Source organism: Meriones unguiculatus, chromosome 3, assembly GCF_030254825.1.
Source record: "Meriones unguiculatus strain TT.TT164.6M chromosome 3, Bangor_MerUng_6.1, whole genome shotgun sequence".
Classification (NCBI taxonomy): domain Eukaryota; kingdom Metazoa; phylum Chordata; class Mammalia; order Rodentia; family Muridae; genus Meriones; species Meriones unguiculatus.
The window spans coordinates 89,169,438-89,179,072 of record NC_083351.1 but is presented as its reverse complement, the minus strand read 5'-3'; positions in this window follow the sequence as shown (position 1 = coordinate 89,179,072).

Below are 9,635 nucleotides of genomic sequence, written 5' to 3'. Positions count from 1 at the left end.
CTCCGAGAGCCAGTTCATTTGAATACGACCCCACACATAGCCAAGGCTTCCATGTCAATAGGAACTTTGAAGTTTCCTTACAAACAGTAATAATAACCTCACCAACTTGAAACTTCTCTTCATTAAGTCCAAGAACAGGGAATTTACTGATATCAAGGACATAGGGAAAGGAGGCATATTTTCAGAGAAGCAGTTTGAAACTGCCACATGTGGACTGCTTGCTGTGGAAGCATTAGGGCCTGAGTTATTCTAGCAACCATGTTAAAAACTTGGGCGTGTCCATATACTCCTGTAATCCCAGCACCAAGGAGCTGGAGGCACGAGGATCACTGGCATTTCATGGCTGCCAGGCTAGTTCCAACTTCACTGAGAGACTGTATCAAGGACATAGGGCGCGCGTGCGCGCGCGCGCGCGCACACACACACACACACACACACACACACACACTCACATGCATGCACACTTCCAAATGTCAACATTTTAGGAAGCAACCCTAACACTGTTTGTTTCTGCTTAGTTAAAAATGAATCAGAAGAGCTGGGCACAGTGGTACATGCCTCTGTGTGGTCCCAGCACTCAGAGAGGCAAAGGCAGGTGGATCTCTGTGAGTTCAAGGCCAACCTGGTCTACAAAGCAAATCCAGGACAGCCAAGGCTACATAGAGAAACCCTGTCTCAAAAAATATTAATAAAGAACCAGAAGAACAGTCTGAAACCTGAAATGTCCACAAAGCTGAAGAATACACCGATGACAGTAAATACAAGTAGCTATGTCTTTCAGACTCAAAGATAACCAAAACTAAAAGGCAAATGCCCAGGAATAAATCTGGTTCACTATTTTCAAACATCTCTATACCTGTTCTGAGTTTTGAGCCACACAAAACATCCTGTAACTGAGTGTGTAGTTGAAAGCTACAGGAAAGCAATGTGTATGATTCTTTCTCTCTCTGCTGGCCTCAGGGACTAGATTGCAGTTTCATCCAAGGCTCTTGCCAGACTCCCTGAGAACATCAGTGGACAAAGACAGTGGCAGGCCCTTTGTCCTTTCCCTGTAGTTCCATCTTTCCTCTTTTTGCAAGACTTTCCACCTTTTCCTTCTACTCTGGCTGCACTGAAAGCATTTTAACCATTTCCTCTGGTTTCTATTTGATTCTTTGTCTGAGAATGTGCTCTGAGGAGGACCTCCCTGATCTCAGGCCTCTTTCTCCAAGACCAAGGTGACATTTTAGTTAACAGTGTAAGAAGACTACAATATTGATTTATGGTATTTTTGCAATAAGTCACAGCCTTAAGAAAGCTGGACATTTGAAGGAGTGGAAAGAGGCTGAAGAAATGGCTGAATGTGTTAGTCCCTGTGGGCAACCCTCTGCTCTCCCCAAAGGTAGTAAGAACATAAATGAGAATCTTTGGGTGGTGGTTGATTTGCTACCTGAGGGAACCCCCAAGTGTGGTATTTACCCATGCCTAGTGTTCCATATACACCCTCCAAAATGTCCATGTGGCTTTGTGTACATGTGTTTACAAAACGTGTAAATAAGCATGAATGGGATATGAAACATATGGCCTGTGTTTATAAAATATGCATTCATTTATGCTAATGAAAAATCACTTTCATCTGAGAACAAATGATGCTCCACAGAAGATACAGGGATTTTACTCTTACACTTGGAAAAATTGAGTCATTAATGCTGCCATTAAAGGCAGGGAGTTTGGCTTCTGTTGACATCCAAACTGTTTCACTTAAAGACATATAAGCTGAAAAGAAAGCTTCCCACCTAAATTGTTATGTGTACAATAGAGCTTTTGAAATAAGCTTCCAGTGGCCATTTCAGTTGACATCTCAGGTTTTCATGCATCCTGTTTAGCAGGTGTTCCCAAGCTCAATAAATTCATGTGCATAAAAATCTCTGGAAAGCCTGCTTAAAACACATATCTCAAAGACTGAGAAAGTCATATGAGTAGCCAGAGCTTGCCTATCTATTAGTAATTCACAGATTCAGGCCAACTGAGGACACTTTTGATTTTGCCAAATTTTGGGGGAATGAAAAGAGAATTCTGCCCATGTGGTGTGTGTGTGTATGCATGCATATGTGACTATGTGTGCCAATTTCATAATTATGCAGTGTTGTTATACACTAATATAAAACAGGGTGGAATGGGTCAGTGGTATCTAGAGGCAGGTACACAAGTAGGAAGGAAAACAAGTTTGTCTACTTCATGTGAGCCTTTTCCAACTTCACTGGAGTAAAAAGGACTGAAGTTATAGAATTCAGGTGGCTTCAATGCTGGCTGGCATGAAGTCTGTAGAAGTCATCAGCTTATGTCTCCTGGTAAAAAAGGCCTAAAACCTAGGATAGATTTTAGGCCATAAAAATAAAGACACTTACATTTCAAAGTTTAGGCCTTAGCTGGGCAGACTCTCAACTAGCTCATCTAAGTCAGCCTGACCACATAACCCCATTTGGCCACATGACTACCTACACCTTTCAGGCCTGTCTTCTCTCTTGTCTCCTGGTAAAAAGAGTCTCTTCTTTTCTCTTCCTAGAGTTCCTTTCTCCCTACCAGGAAGTCCCACCTACTACTTCCCTCCCAACTATAGGCTGTCATCAACTTTTATTATCCAATCAGGAATAATTTGGGAGGCAAGGTTTACACAATGTCATCTTGAATAGGTGAGGATTTATTCCTAAAGCAGCAAGATCTTGGAGGGACAAGCAATTAACATTGGAATACATAGTAAGTTTAAGATAACCCCAACAGAAGTAAGTGCTGTTTGTCCAGCATCCAGACTCCAGCCCTGGTGAAATGCATTTTGAGTTATGTGCTGTAACTTTTTGGTGTCAGTCTAGCTGGTATTAGTGCGTGTGTAGGTGCCTGCTCTTACGGCAACATGATTTGTGTGTGATCTAGAGTTTGAAGGAAACTTTGGGCCACCTAGGAGACTCTGTCTAAAAACAAACAAATGCACAGAATCAAAATGAACAATAATATCTCAAGCAATAACAACAAAAACACAAAAGAGCTTGGGAGGAAGCCTACATCTTTAATCCCTGTACTTGGGAGGCAGAGGCAAATGGATCTCTGTGAGTGTGAGGTCAGCCTGGTTTACACAGTGAACCAGGACAGCTAGCACTTACCTAATAGAGACAACTTTCTCAAACAAACAAACAAACAAACAAACAAACAAAAAAAACCAAACCAAACCAAATCAAACCAAACCAAAGAAAACCACAACATAACACAAACAACCCTCAAAGTGTAAATGCACAAGAAACTAACAACAGCACAGGGGGATGCTATTTTTTTGTCTTTTGAAGCCCTCACTGCTTTTCCCCCACTCAGTCTCTCTCCCATAATGCTTAGGATTAAATCTGTATTTGAAATATTTCTTTATATTTTTCACTAGATTTATTCGCTTTTTTCCCTTCCTTCCTTCCTTCCTTCCTTCCTTCCTTCCTTCCTTCCTTCCTTCCTTCCTTCCTTCCTTCTTTCTTTCTTTCTTTCTTTCTTTCTTTCTTTCTTTCTTTCTTTCTTTCTTTCTTTCTTTCTTTCTTTCTTTCTTCATTTTTGATGGTGTCTCTCTGTGTAGCCTTGGCTATCCTGGACTTTGTAGACCAGACTGGCCTCAAACTCACATCAATCCACCTGCCTGAGTGCTGAGATTAAAGGTGTGCACTACCACACCTGGCACAGCTTATTCATTTTTGAATGTTTGAATGTTTTTGCTTGCATGTATGTTTGTGCATCATATGTGCTTGTTGTCATCTCTAGAGCTCAGAAGAGGGCATCATATCCCCTGGATCTGGAGTTACAGGTGGTTGTAAGTCCTTAATGGCTGAGCTATCTTTCCAGCTCCATAAAACTATTTCACAAACTCCAGCTTTGCCTCAGACAAAAAGAAAAAAAAAAGTCAGAGGCCAATGGGGTATCACCCATGATGTCCCCATCCCCCATGTCAACACATTCCATAACTGTAGTGCATTTTAGTCTTGGAAAACTGGTCTGATACAAATTAGTATCTTTACCTGGACAACTTTACCTGAACTTTACCTGGACAGCATGAGCTTCAATGTGTGTGTGTGTGTGTGTGTGTGTGTGTGTGTGTGTGAGAGAGAGAGAGAGAGAGAGAGAGAGAGACAGAAAGAGATAGACAGAAGACAGAAATAGGGAGACAGAAAGATGCAGAAGTGCTCTCTTATCCAAAGTCACCATTTTTTCTTCCCTATTCCATTCACAGTCTCCAGAATCTGCTGGCCTATTCTCCATCTGAGGGACATTTTTCTTAAGGATTTTTTTTTTATTTTAAGTATATGGATGTTTGCCTGGGTATATGTCTGTGTACTGTGTGCATACTGTGTACTGTCTGCGGGGGCCAGTAGGGCCTATCAGATTCCCTGGAACTGGAGTTGCAGACAGTTGTGATCTGCCATGTAAGTGCTGGGAACTGAATCCTAGTCCTCTGTAAGAGCAGCAAGCAGCTGAAGCATTTCTCCTGCCCTTGAGCAATCTTTTTTTTTAAAGGAAGATGAACACAATGAAAAAAAAGGGAAAAAAAATCAAAGCACATTTGATAGGGAGGGAAAAGTTTTGATTTGGGCAACTTTTGTTTTCCGTTCGTGTGTGTGTGTATAAACTATTCTAGGTATTCATGCATTTCTAATGTAGAATTTCCAGGGGAAAAAAAAGAGAAAAATCCCATGATATTGGAAAGCCTGCATCATCAGGCAAATCTTTCTGTCTGCCAGGAAACATCTCAGCTGAATGGAGACACTTTCCTTTGGCTGATGGCTGCCACTGTCCTCCAAGCCTCTAATTAGTGACTTTTAGTTTATCATTTGTATGCAAATTCATTATCTGGTCTCCAAGTTTAAAAACAAAAATCAAAACCAAGACCAAAAAATTTGTTCAGAACTGTAGGTTTAGGATTTGGGAGCAAAATGAGTGATCCCAGGTATCTTCAAGACTGTAGATATTTCAAGAGAAGCCAGGATTTAAACACATACCCAATCATGATATTCCTGGAATTATTTTCTATGTGTGTGATAGTTAAAGGTGTGTGGGCACATATAGACAATTTCAGGGATATTGAAAAGATTGCTACAATTTAAGTAAAGTATTTGCTAATAAGAGGATATGCAGATTTTCCTTGACTTGTGATGGAATCATGACCTGATAAGTGCATTACAATTTGTAAGTAAAAAAAAAAAATGTGGTTGTGCAGAACATGTATTAAAGTTAAAAATTTCTACCAAATGTAGTCATGTTTGGACCATCCTAAAATTGGAAAGTCAAATGAACACAAAACTGGGTGGGGTCATCTTTTTTCATGATGGTAGCAGGGTTATTGTTTTTGCAATATTTTGTGAAGGTATTACATATCTGGCAATGAAGCAAGTGAATAGGTAAAGGTCTCCATTTGTTTTCTTATTTGTGAATTAAAGCAACACAGGGCTTGGTGACTTTATCATAAGCTTTAAGTGGCTCAGGGCAAAATTTCTCCTTATGGTATCTCCTGGCATCCTGATAGTTAGGGTGTTGATGGAATCCTGCTTTCAAAAGCTGAGAGTTGAGCTATTGAAGCTTGAGAGATAGGATGAATGTATGAGGATCTTTTCTTTCTTTCTTTCTTTCTTTCTTTCTTTCTTTCTTTCTTTCTTTCTTTCTTTCTTTCTTTGCATGTATGTATGTATGTATGTATGTATGTATGTATGTATGTATCTATCTATCTATCTATCTATCTATCTATCTATTGAGACAAGGTCTCATTGGTCAGCCTCGGACTCACCATCTAGACAGGCTGGCATTGAAATTGCTGAAATCCTCTTGCTTCTGCCTCTCAAGTGCTGGGTTTATAGGTGTTAGCTACCATGCCTGGCTTAATTTATTCTTGGTTTGTGCCTATTTCTGGGTATTTTTTCATAATCTGTTGCAATACGTGGATACCAGTGTTAAATATTCCCCACAGTGCACCATCGATCCTCTTACCAAACAGCAAAGGAAACTGTGTAGCCCTGGGAAGCTCTCACTCTGGAGGACTGAGCTTTTCTGCTCAGTACATGTTGGCTACCTGAACAGCTCTGGATAAGCGAAGTATAGTTAATAGGTTGGGCCTAAAGTTATTGAGTTACCAGGCCTTTCAAAATACTGAACATTTCATTGTAAGATGCCACTTGAACAAATTTCTTACAACCAACAATTTTTCTGAAATTACCATTCTTTATAGCAAACTTTATCTGGGCAATCTTTATCAGCACAGCTGTCTGAATTCAATTTGTGAAAACAGGAGCCTCATGAGTTCTGCTTGTTTTCCTTGCTGCCACACATTGATGACAAATTGCATGCATTTGAGCTACTTACATGAAGTTTTATTCATTATTCTAAAAGCTGAATTAAGATCCATGTCATTGCCATCACCTGTTCCGGGAAGCCAGCTCGATGCAGAGGGAGAGCCTGGGTGGCCTCTTTGACTTACCCAGCAGTGCCTCTGTGTGGAGCATCGACATCCACGGGCACATTGCATCATAGCACAGCTTCTTGGGAACCAGCAATGACAATGCTGTTGGTATTTAGCCCTCATTCATGTGCCTTAGTGTTTCACACAGTGCTCTGTGAGGATAGGGTGTGAAGGAGCTGTTGTGTCTACTCCATCTTTTTTCATGTTGCAATGACCTCAGAAGATACCTACTCTACTTGCCATGCTACAAAGGAAATACAATCATGTCATGCTCTGAAAAGATGACACTGGTGTGTTGCTCCATATGATCCAGGCTGGCATGTATACTGAAAGTTGATTCATACTTTGGACACAGGCATTTTCACACAGCTTCAAGATAAAATACCTGTTCACACACATATGGTAGAAATGGCCTTCCCATATCTAAAGTTACTGCATTTTATGTGCTGGCCGTAGAAATGTTTTATAAAGGAAATTTTATGAATAAGTCAGACATAATGTGTGTGATTTCAGTGGTTTCTAATAAAATTCCTGCAGCAGAACAAGCTTTGTGTTTTGATACAAGTGGAAGTTTGCATGATGTCCCAGGGTTTTAGCAACATTACATGGTGCAAACTTTTCTTTTGTACTTGTTTTAGGAAAACTCAATTGTTCTAGTAGAGCTTGTGGTGTGTGTGTGTGTGTGTGTGTGTGTAAATAAGACAAAAGTTGGATAAAGTTTCCCCAAACCATACACTAGGAACTAAGGCAAACATCTGCTTCAAATTTTCTTTTTGTTTCTTATGTGAAAAGAATACTTATTTGATCTACAGAGACTCACATGCTGGATTCACAGGAGTTTCCAGCATGTTTATGTTTGGATGCTTTTCTGAGCTACAATTTATATTATTATGCTAATTATTTTTGTCATGACCCTACACATTTTACAAACTTGGAAGTTAAAAAAAAATCACTGTCCAGATCTTCTAGAAGGCAGAGCCCTAGCTGGGATTAAAATATAGATTTTCTACTGCAGAGAGAGAGATGCAGAGAGAGAGAGAGAGAAAACAAACAAACAAACAAACAAACAAACAAACAAACAAAAAACACAACAAGACGATGGAGAAGAGCCAAAACACCGAAAGGCAAGACACAATACAAGGCTGTACTGTCTAGGCCACAGCAAAGAGCCACTGAGCATGAAAGCAGAGCATGAGCAACAGCAGAGCATGCACTCAAGGGAGGAGGCCTTCAAAAGGGCCCAACTCTATGAAAGAGGTGACATTTAGCTGCCTAAATTGATCTTGTCTGCATACCCCTGTGAGAGACACCATTTAAGTAGCTAAATGCCTCTCCCTTCTGGGTTGTATCTTTAGCAGGAACAGTTTGTGGGTTCTGAGCCTCATTTCTATTTTCTGTTGCAAGCAACTGAATTACAGATCACCTTCGTGAGCTTTCTGAAATCAGTTTGATGCCTGTAAAATCCAGAAACAGCTTCTAATTCCCTGGAACTGGAGTCACAGACAGTTTTGAGCCACTGTGTGGGTGTTGTGACTAGAATCTGGATCTTCTACACAAGCAGTAATACTCTTTTAAAACATTTACTATTATTTTGGAGAATTTCATGCTTGAGTACTATAATTACGCCATTTCCATCCCTCAATCTTCCCCTTCAAATCCTCCTGTGTCTCTGCCTATGTCATTCTCTCTCAATTTCATGACCTCTTCTTTAATTGTTATTGTGTGTGTGCCCTGTTGTGTCTGTTTTTTTTTATTTTTTATTTTTTTAATTTTATTTTTATCAGTTACATTTTATTAACTCTGTATCCCAGCCATGTCCCGATCCCTCATTCCCTCCCAGTCCCTCCCTCCCTCCCTCCCTCATCTCCACCGTGCCCCTTTCCAAGTCCACTGATAGGGGGGACCTCCTCCCCATTCATCTGATCCTGTTTTATCAGGTATCTTCAGGACTGGCTGCAAAGCCCTCCTCTGTGGCCTAACAGGACTGCTCCTCCCTTCGGGGGTGGGGAGACCAAAGAGCCAGTCATTGAGTTCCTGTTAGAAAAAGTCCCTGTTCCCCTCACTTTGGGAAACCAATTGGTTACTGAGCTACCACAGGCTACATCTGAGTGGAAGTTCTAGGTTATATCCATACATGGTCCTTGGTTGAATGTCAGTCTCAGAAAAGACCCTGTGCCCAGATATATTTGGTCCTTGTGGAGCTCCTATCCTTTCCCCATCAGACTAACTTCCCTTCTTTCTTATGATTCCCTGTACTCTGCCAAAGGTTTGGTCATGAGTCTTTGCTTTGAAAACACTGCTAGTTAGAGTCTTTCAGATGCGCTCAGTAGACTCCTGTCATACGTTCAATGCACATCCCATCCGTCTTTCTAAATGAGGATTGATCATCTTACCCCATGCCCACTCAATTGATTATCTTTTTAGGTGTATAAATTTCATTATGTTTATCATATCTTATAGGTCTATATAAGTGAGTATATCCCATGTTTGTCTTTCTCCTTCTGGGATATTTCACTCAGAATGATCTTTTCTAGATCCCACCATTTGCCTGCAAATTTCATGATTTCCTCCTTTTTGATTGCTGAGTAGTATTCCATTGTATAAAAATACCACAATTTCTGTACCCATTCCACCGTTGATGGACATCTGGGTTGTTTCCAGGTTCTGGCTATTACAAATAGAGCTGCTATAAACATGGTTGAGCAAGTGTCCTTTTTGTGTACTTGAACAAACTTTGGGTATATACCTAGCAGTGGTGTAGCTGGGTCTGGAGGAAGCACTATTCCTATTTGTCTTAGAAAGCGCCAGATAGCTTTCCAGAGTGGTTGTACCAGTTTACATTCCCACCAGCAGTGGAGGAGGGTTCCCCTTTCTCCACAACCTCTCCAGCATGTGTTATCGCTTGAGTTTTTCATCTTGGCCATTCTGATGGGTGTAAGGTGATATCTCAGGGTCGTTTTGATTTGCATTTCCCTGATGGCTAATGAGGATGAGCATTTCTTTAAGTGTTTTTCTGCCATTCGATATTCCTCTGTCGAGAATTCTCTGTTTAGCTCTGTTCCCCATTTTTTAATTGGATTACTTGGTTTGCTGCTTTTCAGCTTCTTTAGTTCTTTGTATATACTGGATATTAGTCCTCTGTCAGATAAAGGGTTAGTGAAGATTCTTTCCCAATCTGTAG